General features: G+C 43.6%; 1 long non-coding RNA gene across 1 annotated transcript in view; it reads right to left on the reverse strand.

Annotated features, from left to right (window-relative positions):
- Nucleotides 1-721: 721 nt before the first annotated feature.
- LOC112475384 overlaps nucleotides 722-21,582 on the reverse strand; it is a 33,038-nt gene continuing 12,177 nt past the window's right edge. The window contains exons 2-3 of the long non-coding RNA XR_003044678.1: nucleotides 1,550-1,809; nucleotides 722-764 (exon numbers count right to left, since the gene is read on the reverse strand). This is a non-coding gene — a long non-coding RNA (uncharacterized LOC112475384). The remainder of the gene's footprint in view (nucleotides 765-1,549; nucleotides 1,810-21,582) is intronic.

Below are 21,582 nucleotides of genomic sequence, written 5' to 3' on the forward strand. Positions count from 1 at the left end.
AGTTCTCAAGTCTTTGGGGTAAATGCCCAGTAGAGGGATTGCTGCATCATATGGTAGATCAATTCTTAGTTTTTTGAGGAACCTCCATACTGTTTTCCATCGTGGCTGTACCAATTTGCAGTCCCATCAGCAGTGTATAAGGATTCCTATTTCTCCGCATCCTCTCCAACATTTGTTATTACTTGTCCTGTTGATTATAGCCATGCTAACAGGTGTTAAATGGTATCTCATTGTGGTTTTGATTTGCATTTCCCTAATAGCTAGTGATATTGAGCATCTTTTCATATATTTGTTGGCCTCAAGGGAGAAATGTCTGTTCAGGTCCTCTGCCCATTTTTTGATTGGATCGTTTGTTTTTTTGTTGTTATTGAGTCATATGAGTTCTTTGTATGTTTTGGATATTAGTCCCTTTTCCGAAGTGTTGCTTGCAAATATCTTCTCCCATTCAGATGGTTGTCTCTTTACCTTGTTGATGGTTTCTTTTGCTGAGCAGAAGCTTTTTAGTTTGATGTAGTCCCATTCATTTATTTCTGCTTTTACTTCCCTTGCCTTTGAAGTCAAATTAGTAAAATCCTCTTTAAGCCCAAGGTTCTTGAGTTTAGTTCCTATGTTTTCTTCTATGCATTTTATTGTTTCAGGTCTTATATTCAGGTCCTTAATCCATTTTGAGTTACTTTTGGTGTGTGGTGATGGACAACAGTCTAGTTTCATTCTTTTACAGGTGGCTTTCCAGTTTTCCCAGTATCAGTAAAATGTGTTTCTTACTGTGGGTCAAAAAAGTTTGAAATCACTGTTTTAGGTTAAATCACCATTCCTCATAAATTCCACCCTTAACGCTTTCGACCCCCAAACAAACACTTCCTCTCTTCCTCTGACACACATTCACCCCTTCCTTTCCCTTCCTTTCCCTTGGAACCCCAGAGACCTGGCCTTTCTCTCCCTCTCGGATGCCTAAATCGGCGGTCCCTTCCACTGTAGGATCCTTGCCCCTCATGGGTGCGGACAAGTGGAAGACAGCGGAGTGGTCTACATAAGGGCAGCCCCTGGGGCTGGGACGAGACAGGGAGCAGAGAGGGAGCAAGTCTGACATTTTCCAGTTAGAGAATGCAGAAGAAACTGAAGGAAGCCGGCTTTGGCTTTGGGTTAAATGACGAGGGGAGTAAAGGTAGGGTTTGGGGTCACTTCTGAGGGAGAAAGAACATTCCTGCGGGAGCGGGGTTGATCTACAAGATAAAAAGTAAAGGAATGCCTGGAAGGGGAGTCTCTAAAACAGTCAGGGGTCAGCGTGCTCTAAAAAGGCCAGCTTGAGAAGAGAGTTGACATGTGGGGCAGGCAAAGGGAACACTGGAGAAGGCTCAAAACCGTGTCCCTGTGCAGGTAGGGCTCAGCCCGCAAGGCCGTCCTGACTCTGCAGAAAGGGGTTCCCCCGGAGGCCTGAAAATCACTTCTGACTTTGCATGGCTCCCCCCCCCTGCCCCCCACATCGCCTCCTCCTCCTCTGCTAGGAGAAGTAAATAACCTCTAGTTGCTCTGGGTTAATCCAACTTACCTGAGGCAGTGATGACTTTAGCCACTGGCCCCTGTGGCTTTGTTCATTCCAGTTTTCTCTCTGATGGTGCTAAGGGATGCCCACTTGGCACAACAAAGCCTGATGTCCAGACCGGGCCCCTGTACAAGTCCAGGGCTCTCTCTGGCACAGCCCCCTCCCCATCCGTCTTCTCCCATCCAGTGTTTTCATCAGGTTGAGAGCGGAGGAAATTAACAGACCCTCTCCAGCAGCTCACCAGATCTTTTCTCACACCCAAACCCCTAGGAGAAGGGAAATAGTCTGTATCATCCAGAGTCTCATCCTTGAAAGCATCTTAGTAGCTTAACATTAGAGTCCTAGACTGAGCTGGCAGGACAAAGGGATCTGGGAGACACTAATTCTATCAGCCAATCCCTTTGCCTCATCCCTTTTCCTCAGTACCCTCAAGAAAGCAGGTCTGAGAGTCCTATCACCTTGCACTCTGTTTGGGTTTGGTCTCTCATTTGTACAAGGTGGGGCTTCTATCGAATGACATCTAACACCCTTCATTGATAAACTATTCTGTTACAGGTGTTACACAGGGTTAAGACAGGTAAAGGGAATGAGCAAAGACTGCCAGGAATAATACAACAGAGAGTGGGGCGGGATGGAATGGGATGGAGCAAATGGGAAAACATTCACTCTGTCTCAAGGGGCAGCTTCTACTCCACTCCTGCCAATGGAAGAAACCTGACATTTTATGTAAAATCTCCAAAATTTTAAATGCTGACACCTAATTTCAAAATTTTTTACCAACATACAGGCCAAGCAAGAACATCTGCAAGCCTGACTCCAGCCTGTGTGTACCAGTTTTCCACTTCATTCAGTGGTTTTCAAACTTAAGCACGCATCATGCTTGCTTGATGAAACACAGCTTGCCAGGCCCCACCCCAGAGTTTCTTATTCCAGAAGTCCTGCCCAGGTTCTGAGGAACTGCATTTCTAACAATCTCCTGGACAATGCTGCAGCAGCTTCTCATGAGGTATTGTCAATATTCTAGGTCCCTAATTAAACAAGTAGAGTGATGATGATGATGATGATGGTGGTGGTGATGGTGGTAGTGATGGTGATGATGATGATGATGATATGATGATGCCAGTGAAGAAAATAACAGCAAACTTAAAACAAGTTTTACATGCAGTTCTTTACATGCCTTAAGGTCTTTAGTCTTCACAATTGCCCCAGAAGTTAACATTCCAGGTCCCTAATTAAACAAGTAGAGTAATGATGATGAAGATGATGGTAGTGGTGATGGTGGTAGTGATGGTGATGATGATGATGATGATATGATGATGCCAGTGAAGAAAATAACAGCAAACTTAAAACAAGTTTTACATGCAGTTCTTTACATGCCTTAAGGTCTTTAGTCTTCACAATTGCCCCAGAAGTAAGCATTATAAATAGCCCCTCATTACAGATGAAAATAGCTAATAGGTGGTGAATTTGAAGCCAGACAGTGAGACACTAGAGACTACCTCCCTTCAACAAAGGTTCCCGGCTTTCTTCTTACACACTTCATCACATATTCAGGTCCTCTAGATCATACTTTTTATGGGGATGTCAAAATAAATTGTGGGTTAGTTAACCATTAATTCATTCGATGAATGTTTGAGCTTAAAATGTAACTGCAAGTCATGCTAAAATGAGGAATACAGCAAGCAAGGTAAAGAAAGGGATTGGGAATGATGGGAGGAGGGGAGCAGGGGTGTTTTAAAATAAAGCAATCAGGAAAGGCCTCTGCAAGGAGGTGACATTTGAACAGAGACCATATGAAATGAGGAAGTAAGGAAATGAGAAAGAGGAGACAGCAAGTGCAAAGGCCCTGGGGTGGAAACAAGTGTAGCATATTCTAGGACCAGTGAGACCAGTGTGCTAGGAAGAATAGGGAGCCATGGGAGGACTTTGAGCAGGGAAGTGATCTGCTCTGATTAGGTTTGCACCAGGATCCCTCTGGTCGCAGGGCGAAGACCGACTGCAAGGAGGCAAGAGTGGAAAAAATGGAGTTGGTATCTAAATGATAAGATGCTCAGAGATGCCTGATAGATGAGCTGCTGCAAACTGTCTCAGCCTCGGTGGATGGGGGAGGGAACTGGTTAGGGATAAGAAAGAGGAGAGGGAAAAGAAACGCATGCCGCATGCAAAAATTAAAACTATCTGACAAGTCAGGGCATGGGAAGTTCTGTCTCCTTGATGGGAACCCAGGCTGATGTAGGAAGAGAGGAGACAGCCATCCTGACTCCCAGTCTCGGCACACGGTGCCCTACTTTGCTGGGGAGAAGAGATGACTACCCGTGTGGGGTTTGGATCAGCAGAAAGTTGGTCCCAGTCTCCAGATCTCTCTCCTATTAAGCCTATGTAAAGTGCTTAAAATTTCCCATTAAGGGAGATGGAAATATTTGAAAATTGAATTGTGGTAATGGTTACACAACTTCATAAATTTACTAAAAGTCATGGAATTTACTAAGGGGTGAACATAATGGTATGCAAATCTTATTTCAATAAAGTTGTTAGAAAAGAAAATATATTTGCCCATAAAGGAATCATCTTTTAAACTTAAGTTTTTAAGAGTTTGCCTATCACTATATAGAATAAATTTACTAAAAGTCATCGAATTTACTAAGGGGTGAACATAATGGTATGTAAATCTTATTTCAATAAAGTTGTTATAAAAGAAAAAATATTTGCCCATAAAGGAATCATCCTTTGAACTGAAAGTTTTTAAGAGTTTGCTTGTCACTATATAGCCTACAGCACTTTAAAAATATATAAGGTAACATCCAACTAATGGAATAACACTGGAAACCATAGGAAAATATTCACTAAACAAATGCAATGGTATGCAAACCTTATTTCAATAAAGTTGTTAGAAAAGAAAAAATATTTGCCCATAAAGGAATCATCCTTTGAACTGAAAGTTTTTAAGAGTTTGCTTGTCACTATATAGCCTACAGCACTTTAAAAATATATAAGGTAACATCCAACTAATGGAATAACACTGGAAACCATAGGAAAATATTCACTAAACAAATGCAAGAGTTCTGTTTCAAAAACAAATGAGATATAAAACCATGTATATAATTTCAATTTTGTTATGTACTGTGTATGTGTGTATATAAGAGGGGAAGGGAGAGAGAGAGAGAGAGAGAGAGAAAGAGACCCAGACATTAATTCTGAGTGTTGAGATTCAGTTTTATTTCTGTTTTTTTATTCCCAGCTTTTCGATTTCTCAAATTTTCATGATAAATGTTAATAGTAAAGATGCCCCATTAAACAAGTGGGTACAAAGTAAAACTTGTATAAAATTTAGTTAAGGGAAAAAATGGCCAGAAAATAGGTCATTGCTGTGCAAGTCGTATGTAAGATTAGGATTGGGAAGAGACAAAGCAAACAGGAGAAATGGAATAAATTACAATGTAAATCATGGAAACAGACAATTTCAACATTTTTCTCTGCTTATATATATTTTCTCACTTTTCTACCATGAACACGTATTATTATCAATGAAAAAGAGGCATAAAATCTTATAAACCATCGGTACTGTGATGTTACAGATTACTTTCTGCTTTTTCGTGGACTATTTCATTTTTGTTTTTCCACCGTGAAGACTTAATTTAGTTCAAAGATTCCACAACTATTTATGGAACGCTTGTTCTGTGCCAGGCACTGTCCTAGGCACGACAGGAAATGGAGGCGTCAGTGAGGCAGATCAGGTCTCTTTTCTCAAGTAGCTCGTCCCACCAGCCAGGGACTCAGATGTGGATGCAAAGAAAGAAGCCGCACCTTGCGGGTCACGGGTGCAGAGATGCATATAGAAGGTACAAGGGGAGTTCAGTCAACTAGTCAGCAAAAATGCTTTTTCAAAAAGGAAATTCTATTATTATAGTGCAAACACATCTGACAAAAGCAATCTCTCTGGTTTTACTAGATTGCCAAGTACACATCTGTGATGGCCTGAGTTATATGAGTAGGTGGAACTTGCAAAGATCTAATAGTGGGCATCTGCTATGTGTACTTTATAGTCATTTAATCCTCACCGCTGCTCGAGGCATATTGTGAGGGGCGGTAGTTGATAGAAGACTAAACTCTATAGCCAAGCTGCCTGGATTCTAATCCCAGTTCTACTACTGATGGTTACATAACCTCCGGCAAGTTTCTTAGCCTCTCTGTGCCTTGGTTTCTTCCTCCATAAAATGGACATAATAACAGTACACACCTCATAAGGTTTGTGGCAAGCACTAAACTCATCACCACATACTCAGAACTACCTGATACAGAAGGTACTCTAGAATTTTATTATTTTATATTTCTACCCCACCATTTTTTTTCTTCTTAACGAGCCAATTTATGACAGCGAGTGAGCAAATGTTTTTGATCACCTACTGGGTGTCCAATACTGTCCTCTGTTTTGGGAAAGCAAAGAGGCAGACACATGACCCCACCCTGGACCCGCTCACAGGTTAGTGCCGGAGAGAGGCACAGACACCAGAAACGAAGCGAGGCTGGTAATTAGTAACAGTGGTTGCCTAAAATGTTCTAAAGTCCCAGAAAATGCTTTTCTCTCTCTTTCTCTCTCTAATAGTTAAAATGTGGTTCCCATTATCATGTTTACAGTATTTGCCTGTGAAAGAAAGAAGGAAACTAACGTTCCTTGGATATTTGGTGTGCGCCAGACACGGGGATGATTGTCTATAATAGCAGAAGGCTCCATGCTGAGTGCCATATCTGCATATGCTCCTTTAATTCTGTGAAGCAAGGACAGTTATTATCCTCATTTTACAAGTAGGGAAATCTAGGTTCTTAGCTCAGAGGTCAAGTAACTCCCCTTCAGCTATACCACCAAGAAATTATAGTCAGGATTCAAAATCAAGCTTGTGCTCTCAACACTTTTCCCAGTGTAATGTTCTATATGTCATTTAATTTAATTCTCATGGTAACTCTTCGAGGGAGATGCGATTATGCCTATTTTTATACATAAGGAAACTGATGTTCAAAAAATTAAATGATTTATCCAAGGTCAAAGAGTTAGTAGCAACAGACCCAGATGCCTCCAAAGCCGTGGTCTTTTCTTAGATACCATGGGGTCTCCCATTTCCTCTTGTGTGGGTTACACTTTGAACTTTCACCTGGGCCTGCAAGAGAACATCCTGAATAGGGATGTGGGAGACATGAATTCTCATCCTGATTCTGTCATTTACAAGCATGGCGGCTTTGGACAAATTATTTTTCCTCTTGAGGCCTTCCTGCTCTTACCCATCAAGAGATAATGTAGGGCTCAAAATTCCCAGGAGTCCCCAGAGGAATGTCATAGAAAATAGGCTGAAATCAGATTCTGCTGGAATAAAGCTAGGGTTGCAGCCTAGAGTGGTGCCCAAGAAGTGAAGAAGGAAGAGGTCCCACAACTGTGTGCCAGCCCTCTCTATGGGAAAGGGGTCTCCAATCCTTTCATCTGCCAGAGAAGGAGGTGCAGGATGGCAAGTGTATGACTTCCTCAGGACTGACTCAGATATCCTATTTCATCTTTGACAACATCAGCAAACATTTGTGGAATGCCACTTATCTGACTCTAGAGTTACCCACAGTCCCTGCCTCACTGGGGAGACAGGGCATGCACATGAAAGAAAGAGCCAAGAAAAGACGCATAGACCAATGCCCATGGGGCTATTAGATAAGGAAGCAGGGCTGGGAGAAAAATGGGAAAGACTATAAATTAAGATTGAATGGCCCTGTATGGGAACTCAAAGAAATGTCTCAAACAGGAAAGAAGAGGAAATAAAGGCATCCTGGACTGAGAGAGTTCTAGAAGGCAATAATAGGCATGAATGGACATATTTTGAAACTATTTAGACCAGTTGCCTGTAGTGGAGGCTTTGCAAGATAAGCTGAAAAATTAGAGGCCAATTGTGGAAGACTTGAAGTACAAGAATTAGAAAAATGCTTTGTTTTGTTTTTTTATCCTCAAAGAATTTTGAGAAGAGTAATGGGATCACAATAGGGCTTTACAATATTACCTGGAGCCAAGAATGACAAACAGGTTAGAGTCGAGAAGAAAAAACATAATAAGGACAAGCAAAGATCAATCGATTTGGAAAATAAAGCACCATTGATGACCTTGCAATGGCAGTTCCAGAGTGACCTAGGTGGAAACCGAGTCACAAAGGAGGGAGAAAAAGGTAGGCAGTGTTGAAATGAGAAGGAAGAGTATTACAATTCTAGCGAGAAGCTTCGGAGTGAAGAAAAGGTCAATAGGTTGTCAGACAGGTTCAAGGAAGGTTGTATTATTTTTCCCAATAGGTTAAAGACAGAAAAATGTCAGGAGAGAGAAGGTGCTAGAAGAAGAACAGTGGTAGAAAGGACTCCTAAGGAAAGGCAGACAGGGTTTGCCTGCCCTTTCCCTCACCCTTCCCTTCCAAAACTAAGACATATGGATATATTTGGAAGTTTTAAGGTTTGGCTATAAAGACAAGTGGGTGAAGTTATACAGCTCTCAGTATAAACTCAGCTGGCTTCAATGTCCTCCACAAAAGAGGATTTGAGGTTATCGGCTACAAGGGAGATAGAAGGAGAGATTTTTTTGTGTTTTGGTTTGAGTGTCCCTAGAAGCAGACTCAGAGACAAGGATTTGAGACAAGCAGCTTATTTGGGAGCTGATTCCAGAAAGCAGCAGTAAAGGAGCAGGTAAGCGAGACAGGGAGGGAAGGTAGCCAGTAATGGATGCACTCTCAGCTCAGTGATCGCTGTGGGAGCCTCAAACAGTGGAGAGCTCTGGGAACCAGCACAGAATACACTTCTCAGAATTATCCTACAAGAAAAGTGAGAGAGCTAAGGAATTTATCTACCAGCTCCTTTCGGTCATTGGTTTAGGGATGCTTCCAAGGGACACATCCTGCGGACACATTAGTGAACAGTGCCATGCACACTGGCAGAGAGGGCATAGCAGCCTGCGGAAGCCGGGCGCAGGGCATCCGGAAGCGTGCGTGGAAAGGATACCAACTGAGAAGATATGGTTCCAGCGCCCAGAGCATCTGCTAGAGACAAGAACTTGGGCTGAGAAAAAAGTGTGTGAAATAGACAAGGTAAAGTGCATAATAATGGTTCTTCAGGGATACCTAAAGGTAGTCCTTACCAACAGTGAAAGTCAGCCCAGATTAAAGGGTATGAATCTGTAATGATCTAACCAAGCAAAATTGGGGCCTGATCAGATTCCAGAAACATTTCACCATCTGAGAGATGAGACCAGGGAATGCAGATGGTCAGAATCAGCTCTGGCCAGGCATAGGCAAAAAAAGGGGGAAGTCATCAGCAAGTCAGGGGATGAAAACATTCGGAGTGCTGGAGACCCAGCAATAGGCTGGCTGTTGCAGCATCTAGACATGATATGGGGATACAAATGTTAATGGCACCATGAACCTCAAAAACTGGCAATGGAAGGTTATTGGTTCTACTGCCCTCATTCAACTGACGAAGGAGCTGAGAGGAACAGAGAAGGGAAGTGACTTGGACAACGTGGCATGGCTAGTGGATTTCAGTGCCAGAATTACAACCCATATGCCCCACCATTGCCTTCGGCTGCTTTCCCTTGGGACAAATCCCAGCAGTTATGAAAGGTCGAAACAGCAGATGGAGGGAAGCGAGAGGGTAAAGGGAGTGTAATCAGAACATGATTGAAGCTGGAGCAGCTGCCTGGTGGGTGACAGTGGAGCCAAGTCATGGCCTTAAGTAGAAGGAGACGGTGTGGCTTTGCCATCAGGATAGCAGTGGCTCCAGCACTCTCATAGGGGAGCGTGGAGGCTAGGAAGGGGATCTTGTCAATGTATCTTGCAGCTGTGTTGGCAAAGAAAACAATATTTTTTCCCCCTTAGATCTGGGGGAGGTATTGATGAAGACTGCAGAGAATGAGTTAAAGGCCACACTCCGCCTTCAGCAAACAACTCCTTAGTGCTGTCATAGATCAAAACCATAGATGGATCGTCAAGATGAATGTCGCAGAGATAGTGTGTGGAAGAAATGTTTGCTTTTGATCATTTAACCCTAAGGAATGAGGAATTTGGTTAGACATAGTGAAGATGCAAGTCATACTTTTGGGAATAAATCTAAAGCCCATGAGTCTTGAAAACTGACCTGCTCAGTTTCATAGGACCCCAGAAGCCCACGTGACTTTTCTACAACTTCCTGCACTGTTAAGACATGACAAGAAGATGCAAGTCTGACTCTCCAATAGGTTCGTGCCTTGCTTGGGGTTGGGGGAGTATTTAGGCATGGGGACAGAGTGAGGAATTACACATGAGGGATTGCATGACGGTCACGCTTAGAAATGATGCATCAACTTGGTCTATACACTGCGGGTAGAGAACCTCAGTCCTGGTCGCATACTGTTGGCGTCCTGCTTGTGGCCTCTGCGACATTTGCTAACCCAGTTTTAAAGGCTATTGTAACTTATTGTCTGGGATTTGCAGAGGCCCCATGTCAGTGGTATTGGAAGCCATTGTCTGAGTTGATTGGGATCGCCTACATCAGCAATGGCATCTGAAGTGGACAGCACCAAAACAGGAAAAGTCTCTGACCAAAGTGGGACCCTGAGGTGCTGCCTTGGGGTGATGCTAGTGATGTGATGAGGTGCCAAGGTTGGAAAGTGGGTGAAACAAGACTTCAGGAGAAGAGGTATTTAATATGGGCTGTTCTAACGAGGGTTCTAAGACCATTCAACGGGAGAGGGACCTCTTTTCTACAAATGGCGTTGGGAGAACTGGGCAGTCACATGTAAAAGAGTGAAGCTGGACCCTGACTTTTCGCCATAATAAAGAATTAACTCAAATATACAGCTGAAACTTACTAGATTTCGTTAACCAATGTCACCATAAAAAATTAATTACCTTAAAAAAATTAACTCAAAATGAATCAAAGAACTAAAAGTAAGCAAAATCTATAAAACTCTGAGAAGAAAATATGGAGGGAGATCTACCTAACATTGGATTTGGCGATGATTTCTTGAATATGACACTAAGAGCACAGGAAACAAAAGAAAAACTAGATAAATTCTACTTCATCAAAATTAAAAACTTTTGTGCATCATAAGACACTATTAAGAGAGTGAAAAGGAAACCCACAGAATGGGAGGATATATTTGCAAGGCATAGATCTAGTAAGAAATTAATATCCAGTTTATGTAAAAAAAACTCCTACAACTCAACAAAAACAAATAAACAACTCAATTAAAATGGGCAGGGATCTTAAAAGCTCTCATCACAAGAAAAACATATCTTTGTAACCATATATGGTAACGGGTATTAACTAGACTTATTGTGGTGATTGTGTCTCAATATATACAAATATCAAATCCTTGTTGTACACCTGAAACTAATATAATGTTATGTGGCAATTACATCCCCATAAATAAAGGAAAAAAAATAGACAAAATTGTAAATTTTTATATTATATGTATTTTACCACAATAAACAACAAGAACAAAGGAAAGACATTTAGTTCATGGCAGCGGAATAATAATATAAGATTGAGAGCACAGAGGAGCCAGCTGATATCAGCTGTCCTCCTTCCTCAGGAGAGAGGAAGGGTGTTATCTTCAGGGGAAAAAGAGCATCTGAGACAAATTCGTTTGGGTTAGGCTGAGGTGTAGATGGGCCTGAGCAGGCCTGGAAAAAGTACCAGATGCAGAGAGTTTTTGCTCGAAAAAAAAGAAAAATCAAAATCTCATCATGGTGTAATGGAAGGATTAGAGAAGAGGAAGAATCACACAAGGGAACAGTGAACGGTGTGTGTGTGTGTGTGTGTGTGTGTGTGTGTAAGAGCTGAGTTGGATGAGATACACACTGGGGTTGAGCTGGTTATTGGTGGAGGGGCGTGTTACCAACTGATTCTCATTTATAGTTCCCAGATTTGGAGGGGACATTAAGACTTGACAATGCAGTGTTATCTCTACAGTGTGGGGCATTTCCTCCCACGGGACAGAAACCACGTCTCACAGGGACAGACGCTCTCACAGCCCTGGTGATCGCCCCCATCCAGCTGTGATCGACCTCCAAAAGGCACAAACTTGGTCCTAACTCAGCCTTTCACGTTCCCAGCCCCGGCTCTGGAAGTCACCCAGAGGAAGGAGCAGGATCAGGAGAAATCTCAGTGCGCCTTCCTGTGTGTTGTGCTCCCCAGAGCAATGGGAGCCCCCTGTGGCCAGAGCTTCAACAGATTTTGAGCCATGGCAGAAAAAACCTTTTGTCCTTAAGGAATTTGCAGCTTAAGGAGAGAGTGTCATATTCTATAGCTGTGACAAATTGAAAAAAAAAAAAAAGTGGGCTTTCCAAGGATGAGGTTAATTGACACCTGAAGCAGAAAACTGAGAAGGGTCTCAGGAAAACGAAAATGAGAAAAGCCAGCTGTGGCCCAGCAGAAGTCAAATTAATCTCTAGCTTGTCAAAAGTAAAACAGAGATGAGCGCCAACGTGACCTAAAACCCCTACTAGTCAATGAGCTTCCCAGAGGCAGAAAATGTCACATTTGATCCCCTGGTGACCTGTAAGACGTCTGGCCCTCAGCAGGGTCTCACCATCACGTGTAGAATGAACGAGGGATCCAATACAAGAATAAAGAAGTGAAAGAATGATGGCTTAGCCTCCCATTCCGGCCCACGTTTCACTGATAACAGTAATAAAGTGAAGGACAAAGTGGCCTGAATTATTACAGTATTTTGACTGTTATTAACTTTGCGCAAAAACCTTTTGCTTATCTGGGATAATGAGTGTACTGTTTATCTGGGATAATGGGTGTACTTGGATGGGTAATAAATAAATTAATGAGCAGAGAAATAGAGTCCTGCAATGGAAGTGATTTACAGTTTACGAAGCTATTACACACACATTTTTTTTTCCATAGAGCCCATAAACCACCCTGTGCACAGGCATGACAAATATTACTTTTTCCATTGACAAATAATGAAACTGGAATTTAAATAACTTAACTACAATCACAGAGCTAATAGTGGCAGAGTACAGATTTAAACCCAGATCTGATTTTAAATGCCCTTCCTGACCTATATAGTTCTCATTCCCAGGGGGTCTACGCTCTGGAAAAATAACTCCGCCCATGTGTCCGGCCAGGTCAACTCCTCGAAGAGTCTTCTTTTGTGATCCAGGTGTCCATGAATAACATTTGGTCTTATTTTGTACGGGTTGTTAATTTTTTACAAATGACGCAATTAAATTGTGAAATGTGTAACTCAAGTATTCATGTTTCCCCCCACCAACAAAACCGTTGATCACATCTCTCATGAACATCAGAAATTCCCATTTTCATATTTGCCCTTTCCGTGGTTGCCCTCTGCCCCGCTGTACACGTCATTTCTCTGCTCATGTCTCCGGACACTGGTCTTCCTTTTTGAACTGGAGCATTTTTGCCATGCCATGTGCTGCCTCACTCACTTCCAATGTCTGTTCTCCTCCCTCGTTACTTTTCCCCAAGGCTCTGGAGCTGCTTTCTTTGGAGACAGTGTGTATCCACTCTTTCTTTCCAGAGCTTTGGCCAGCTGGCCCCAGAAATCAATCAGTGGCCCATCAGAGACCAGGCTAGCAGCTGTCACTCTCACCATGGAATTTAGGTAAGTCCCCCAGAGGCCCGTTAGTGCAAACATTTCATGAGTCAGCTCTACTTCACGGAATTCGTCTATTTCCTGCAGGCTCCTCAAGCCTTGTCCTTGTCTTTCTCTGTTAAGTCATCAATTTCTACTCTAGGAGGATGGACTCTGTTTAATTTCCACTTTTCCTTTTTTAAAATTGACTGCCTGATTTCCCAGGAAGCTTCTGTAGCCTCCGAGCATCCTCCATCTTCTTCGCTCTATCCTTCTCATAGATCTCTCTTGCCCATTTTTAAAGTTTTCCTTCTTGGTCTCATTTGGTGCTTTAAAATTTCAGGCAGCCTGCCACCCCTCCAGCCTTTGTAGGTGGTGTGCATGTCCTGGCTTTGGAAGGAGCTTCAGAGAACTTCCCGTCCAGGACGTCCTCACCATGCGTCCTTGCGCTTCTGCAGAAGCTGCGATGCTCTGAAGTGCCGTTCAAAATGTCAACGGTCTGCGTACTTTTCTGAGGAGAGAGTCCATAGGTTCTATTCCCAGAGACCAGATGGGATGGTGGCTCAGGCCCCTCCTCTGGTTTAGCCTCCTCATTTCACGAATGCAGAAATGGAGACCCACAGAGAGTTACTGGCTCATGGGACACTGCCAGATCTGTGTGGATTTTCCTGCCCCGGCTCCCCTACACCCTGGTCCTCCCTTTAATTTTCTCTTTGGGTTCTTGCTTTTCCACATGGGCACGCACATTTAGTTCGCCCTCACACTTACTTATTCAATACTTACGGCTAGCTTTATAATGCGTGAGGCCTCGCAGGGGGTGGGGAAGTGCATTGTTTGTTGTAATTGTTTGTTGGGCCAGCTGCCTCAGGGATTGTAACCTTGAGGCCAGTGTACCCTGGGTCCCTGGATTGAGGGTGGGTGAGAGGCCCATGTTCAGGTATGTGCAAACAGTCCTCAACACTGCTAGCCAGGAGGGCAGACACACCCCATCCCATGTGAGACACCATGCCCGACCCCACTTCAACCCTCTCTGTGCCCGCACCCAGGCCAGAGTGGACTAACAGCAGAGCATGGCCCACCAGCACACTGGACAGAGGGCAGCAGCCACTGTTGAGTAGGGTGAGGAGGGGAGGGGAGGCCAGACAGGGTTCAGGATCCAGAGGACGTGAGCAGAGGCTCCAGACCTCTTGTGCACGCTCCACTGTCCCACTGGACTTCGCTCACAAACACAATCACGGGTGCAAATGGTAAGAATCTCAAGATGGCAACAGCAGAGCATTAAACCAAGTGCCGGTCCTGTGCCCGTCACAAGCCCACGAAGAACCCAAACAGCGTTGCACAGGTTTCAAAGCACATTCGCATCCTTGCCTTTATTCTGACCTTTGAATGTACCAAATGTCTTTAAACTCCATTTTACGAGTGCAGACAAAACTCCAAGGTAGTAGGCACAGGTTAAACACATGAGTTCTGGAGTTCATTCAAATATGGTCTAGGCCACTTACTTCACCCCTGTGGGCCTCAGTTTCCTACTTTGCAAAAGACTAATCATCTCTTCTTCAGGGTTGTAGTGAGATTACAACAAACAATGCACAGAATACATTCTATAGTGCCAGATGCAGTCTGTGTGCTCCCCGAATGGATATATCAGCTTAACCAGGGGCTTATCTGGCTTTCCCCAAAATCCTATTCATGAACACTAATTCTCTATATTCACATGCCATCTGTACCATTATTGGCTTAATATTTTTATTTAAAATCAATTTTTTTACACTTAAATTTATTTTATAGGATAACTTTATTCTAGTGTCATAAATGAAAGACCAACATTGCTCACCTTAAATAGAAGGTAATCATAAATATAAAGTTATGGAAATAACAATGGTATAAAAATCTAGCCTGATACCTTTCTTGCTGAAAACTTAAGAGCCTGTATTTTCTTTGTTAAGGAGGGTACCCTGCCAAGTACCAACAAGTCCTTAGAGTTAGCAAGTATTAAAGGTTAGCTCCGCCTGAGACTTGTCTTCAACTTCATCCGCAGAGAATCAATTTGTCACTATTCTGTTCAGTGGTATTGTGTGCCTGCTGGTCTTTGTCTCAGTGATCATGATTCTTGTATCTTGGTTTGCCTGTTACACTTTGGGAAATACTAAACATGGGGTTAGGAAGTGGTAGAGCCAAGCAAGGTTCACAAGACACGTAATGTGACTGCAAAAAATTAAAAGCCCACGCAAACCAATTCCAAATGTTTTTCATGGACACATGCATTGAAAGAATTCGCATCAGTTTCTTAATAGCGATTGGCTCTAAAGGGGGAAAGAAGAGGAAAAGCTTGTGGTGAAAGGGACTTTACCCATATTTGTAATGTTTTAACTATTTTATCAAAAATGCTCCAAACAAATAGGAAAATATTTTTACTGTTGCTAATTCTGCATAACAAGAGCATGAGTAGTTAGTATTCTTCAGACTTTTATGTATTTCTTAATTTTATTAATTTAAAAGAAAAAAAAAAAGAAAGAAGAAAAAAGTTTTGATCAGGCAAAACGCTCCTAGATGAGGTTGTTGGGAAGGATTGAAAATGCTTTAATGAGTAAGGCGTTTAGTTTTAGTTTGCTAAGGTCGCCATAATAAATACCACACACTGGGTGGCTTCAAGAACAAAAAATTATTTTCTCACAGTTCCGGAGGCTGGAAGTCCAAGATCAAGGTGCCGGCAGGTCCAGTTTCCTCTGAGGCCTCGCTCCATGGCATGCAGATGGCTGCCTCCTCACTATGCCTTCTATTGGTCTTCACGCTGCACATGTCTGTGTCCTAATCTCTTCTTATAATCAATGACACCAGGCAGAATGGATTAGGGCTCACCCTAATTATCTCTTTAAAGAATATCTCCAAATACTGTCACATTCTGAGATTCTGGGGGTTGGGATTTCAACATATGAGTCTGGAGGACACAGTTCCGCCCATAATAAGTGTCTAACTGATGACCTCTGCTTACCTATCTCATCGCCCAGGAGTTTCCTGTCACCTCCCTTTACTGACTCTGCTGCCTTCCCCTCCTCTTACCAATGCCCTGTATCATCAGGGAGGTTTCCTGAATGCCCCACTGACCTCCCCTTCTTGATCCATCAATTCCTGTTTCCTCCAGCCAACTGACTGAGTACCCCTCACCCCACTTCACCCTCCTCCTCACCTCAGATCAGCCCTGCCCGCTTCCTTTGAGTCCACTTCTATCTTGGATCCTCCACTCGGAAGCCCATTGGTGCAGCTTCTGCCGAGGCTGAAACTCTACAGCTTCACCAAGTTCAAAGCACCCATCCATGGACAACACAGGCAAGACATTTCCCCCCGCTCGGACATAGCCCCTGAATGCCCATGTGCCTCTGTCCTGTCTCCCTTCTTGAGCTATATCTCAGCAGGTGTGTCTGTGACTCTTTCCTGCCCATTCGTCTTGGTGGTTCTTATCATTTTCAGGTCCCAGACTGTATCAGTCAGCATCCAGTAAAAAGAGCAGAAACCTCTCTAGACACTTAGCCAGAGGGAATGAATTTAGTATAGGGAATTGTGTACATGGGGGACTGGGAGAGCCGAGATGTCAGACAGGGCATGGTGAGAGACATGAACATGGTGGCCCACGTGAACAAGGGTGACACCCTGGAGATGGTGGAGCAGCCGGAGAGAAAGAACTTGGGCCCAACGCTTCATGGAGCCGCCACGCTAGCTCTGAACTAGGTGAGCCCAGGCTGCTAAGTGGAAGAAAAAGAACTATAATGTTGAAGCCATTGTCACTTGGAGTTTCTTCTGGGGCAGCCAAACTCATATGTAGCAAATGCATCTCTGCCTGTTTGGGGCAGTTTGCAAAGAGAGCCATGTCCCCTCTCTGAGGAGACAGAGCTGTGGCCTTGCCTTCTGAAATACATTTAGAGGCAATCATCATACTAGAATGGGTGCTGGAACCAGCTGTTTCTGTTTACCTAGAAATTAGGATTTCATGGAGGTGGAACTTTCAGTGCTTATTTGGGGAGAATCCCAGGCAAACTGAGGGGAGCTGGTCATCCTACCTTCTCCTTGTGCTTAGAGCAAGAGTTTGCTTCCTCAAACAGAAAAGCACGTGCCAGAGTCCCAAACCCATCCCGTCCTCACACAACCCAGTCCAAACCACAATGCAGGCCACGGCCCTCACTGAGTCCGATTGCCTCCCAGTGTCTCTTTGAACAAGACCTGGCACGTGCTTCTGTGTCCACTGCTTCCTTCATGAGAATACACTGTCTCCAGCCTCAGCATGCCAAGTGGAATCACCACAAAGTTCTTCCAGAAGCCCTGATCTTTGCACCCGAGACATTTTCCCAAATAACTTTGATTTCCCTGGATCTGGGGGTCATGTAGCATTTCTTGCTTCCCAAAATTTGCCTGACCACAAGAACGAGTCTCTGGTGTTACCCCAAGTAGATGATATCGAGGTTCTCCCACCATGCAATCCTTGCTGAGCTGCTGTGCTCATCCTCTCTAATGGAGAACCTCTTGGTGAGGGCGTCCTCCCCAGCAGGGTCCTCTGTCATAACCTGCTCTCCTTTAGGGCACGGCTTACTGGACTAGATGGAGCCGTGGACTGAGCTCAGACCCCATGTTGGGAGCCCGCCTCTGCTTCTGTTCTCTTTATATGTTGGGCAGGTCGTCTCACATTTTAGAGCCTCAGGTTTTCCCATCTGTATAATGGGATGGGATGGTAGGCTGAAAAATGACTCCTCAAAAGACATCTGTATCCTCCCAATCTCTGGAACCTGCAAACATTGCATTATTTGGAAAAAGCATTTATGCAGATATAATTAAGGGTCTTTTTTTTAAAGGACCTTAAGATGAGATTATCTTGTCACCATAAATTTCCTTATGAGAGGGAGGTGGAGAGAAATTACATAGAACTCAGAGAAGGAGAAGTTATCTTATGAGAAACACAATCTCCAATTCCAAAGATACTTGAAAAGGTTGCATATCGTAAGGCCCTCCCTGTTGAGTCATCATTTGAACAAATTGAATGGCTATTAAGGACATTGGATATGTAATTTCCTGCCATAGCAAACTGGACGGCTCACACAGTCCCATTGCCATTGATCTGGTTTTATTTTTCCTGACTTGGTGCACCCTCAAGAAGCAGCTGGATTTGTTGGTTATCTCTGCTGAAGAGAGAAGCTTAGCATCAATGAAGATCATTGGTATTTGGTAGGTGCTCACTTGACCCCTGGCCAATTCTTTCACTTAGGGATACATTTTCCAGTTCTTTTATATAGGCAATTGCATTAGGATAAAATCTTTTTAAAAACCAGAAGGGAAAAAAGAGCACAGTTGAAGCACACAGGCTTCTTTTGCCCAATGCAATCTATTCAGCACCACAAGTATTAGTTAGAACAGTGTTTCTAGCTAATAGAAAGCTAATGTGTGATGAGTACTTGTTTCCCATGCCCTGACGTCAGGCACACACAGTCACACACACCAACCTTCTCCAAGTTCAGTTTTGGACACATTGAGATGTCCATTATTTATCGTAAGTGAAGATGTTGAGTATGGAGTGGGATTTACAAGTTAGGAGTTCTGGGGAGAGAACTGGGCTAAAGGTAAACACTGAATGATGAGTCACCTGCATCCTGAGGGCTACTAAGTACCCAGTGTAACAACACAGCACAGGGAAGTAGTCCAAAGACTAAGCTGTGGAGCTGGCTCTATCTATGTGACTGGTGATCATCAATGTGACCCTTTCCCTGTCCAAGACTCTACCTCCCTATCTGTAGAATAAAGAGATGAGATGAGCTGATCTCTAAAGTTCCTACCAGCGTGTTTGTGATTTTAGGACTCTAATCACTAAAGTGTTCCCTACCCTCAAAGGGCTTACTACTCTGCCGAGGTGACCAGGTGGACACGTCAATCAGTCATGGAACCACGAGGACAATAGAGCAGGAGCTTCCTGCCCTGAAGTCAGTCTAACAGTGGGAACGACAGCATTGCTGTGCACGAGAACCCTTGGGAAGACTTCTTGGAGTCCTAGGGTGGTGGGCAGGGAGGGAATGGTGTGGGAGCTTGAGAAGGTCTGGATTGGAGGAAAAGGAGAAGACCCTATTTTGTTTCTGGAAACTGAATGAATGAAGGCACAGAAGGGTAGAAGAGCATGGCATTCAAAAGAGTTTAACTGAAGAGAGTTGAATGAAAGAATTATTTATAGAGATGTGGGCAAAGTTCAGGGAACCACAAAGGGATGGTGAAGCACCCAGGGCTTAGCAACAGTGAGGAAGCAATGGAGTGCTGTTGGGGCCAGGGGAGAGAATGCTGTTACTAGAACCGGGAAGATCCAGAATTTGGAAGAGTGGCTGTCTGACTAGAGCTATAGCCATAGAGGATTGCAGGGCAGAGAATGAGCAGGGTAATAAATGCTGCAACTTCTCTCTCTCCTCTGCCTTCTAACCCCCAACCAGTGCTCCCCAACAGAAGGCCAGGGCAAGGGAGTCTGGGTGACATAGGCCATAGAGGTCAGTACTGAAAGGCACGGAGCAGAACAGAGAGGTGCCGATGTTGAATCTGGTGGGGCGTGGGGGGCAAATGGAGAATAATCAGCACACAAATTATCTAGAGAAGGAGAGTTCCTAAGTATGAACTCCTTCCAAGAAGGCTTTCCATCTGTCTAAACACTAAATCTACTCTGAGTCTCAGTACTCCTGAAAGTGAGATGGGCAATGCCTATGGCATAGTGAGGATTCTGTGATATGCCACGTGGGTCTGGTCTGCATTGGAGGCGCCATGGTGTTATTACCGTCCTCTTTCTTGCACATGCCTAAATGGCCCTTTGACCAGATCATCTCTCCTGGTCTGTTACTCCAAGTGATTTAATAGGCTGCATATCTCTGTTTCCCTCCCTCGCTCCCTCTCTTTATTCATTCATTTATTCATTCATTCATTTGTTCATTAAGTGTATATTTGCTGAACATTAGGTGTGATCACTGTAGACACCACAGTGGACAATGCAAATGTGGTCGCTGCCCCTTCCCCTTTCTTCCTCACAGACCTGTCCCCATCTCTCTGATTTGGGTCCCTGGTTTCTTTATTTTGATTCTCACTGATTTTATTTCTCCAGCATCTTCCAACCACCCACCTCTGACAGAACTGTGAGAATTGCTTTGGGAAGAAAGTGCTCCTCACCCTTTTTTTAATCTGGAGAAGCTGCTACTTAACTTTTCCAGAGACACTGAGCTCAATGAGCACACAAGAAGATAGAAAAGTAGTTGACTTTATTCTGACCATGAATCCATGCCAGAATCAACTGCACGGCCATGCATGCAAGAGAGAAGGCTCCGCAAAGAGAGACAGAGTTGGAAAGACACTGAGAGCCCAGAGTCTTTCTGAACTGTCATCAGAATGCCACAGGTTTGGGGACATGAGGGGTGTCGAGGTCACCAGATCCAGAAAATCTTTTGACTTGGTCTCATTCTCAGCCTTTCATGATGCTGTTTATTGCCTGTAATTCTAATAATCTGTAGTTCTAGTCAAAGTTTCACCCTCTCTCTAGGATTCAGCATTTTGATCGGTAACATGAAGAGGTTAGACTGGATGACTTCTAAGTTTTCATAGAATAGTCTAACTCAAATATTTCGAGTCTATAGCTGTAGGAAGGCTAATGAGAACCTTCAAGTTGATTTGATGGTTTTGGATATTCTGGCAGCTTCAATAGTTTTTAAGAAACTTAAAGATTCTGGGGTCTGGGTAATTTTCCTTCTGAGATACCACCCAATATATCCTTGGAAAGAGCCAACAAAATTATCTTTCCACGAGGGGTCTTCAGGTAGGCCTCCAGATACACAAACACTGCAAAGCAAGTGTGAATTAGAGATTGAGAGCGATGCCGTGCATTGGAGTCTGAGCCCAAGGACTGGCTTGGTCGCTAAAGGATATGACTAAACTGGAGGTTTACTCACTTCAGCTATCAGAAGAACTATATTAACCCTGATGAGAAGCTGAACCTGGGGAATATTAAATATATAATCACAATAATAGCAACTCTTTATTGAATGCTTACAATATGCCAGATACAGTGCTAAGCACTCAGCACGAATCTCTTTCACTCTTTATAACCCTCTGAGGTAGGTATTATTTTTATTCCCAAGATATGGATGGCAAACTGAAGTTTAAAGGCTTAAGTAACTTGCCCCAAGTCCCTCAGCTATTAAGTGAAGTATCTGGGTCTGGGATTGAATCCCACGTCTGTGTGACTCTGAGAGATTCCTAAGTAACCACCCGCCACAATCTCAGAGCCCCAGGGGACTTTGGAAAAGCTTTAGTTCATCATATCTGCCTCTGAGGAACTGTTCAGTAAGATCACAATGTTCCTGATTTAAAGACCTTTGGGATAAACTTTGCAGATTTTATGTATTCATTACCCCATCTCTGGCTGTGTTAATATTTCAGCCAA

This window comes from Pteropus alecto, unplaced genomic scaffold, assembly GCF_000325575.1.
Source record: "Pteropus alecto unplaced genomic scaffold, ASM32557v1 scaffold110, whole genome shotgun sequence".
Classification (NCBI taxonomy): domain Eukaryota; kingdom Metazoa; phylum Chordata; class Mammalia; order Chiroptera; family Pteropodidae; genus Pteropus; species Pteropus alecto.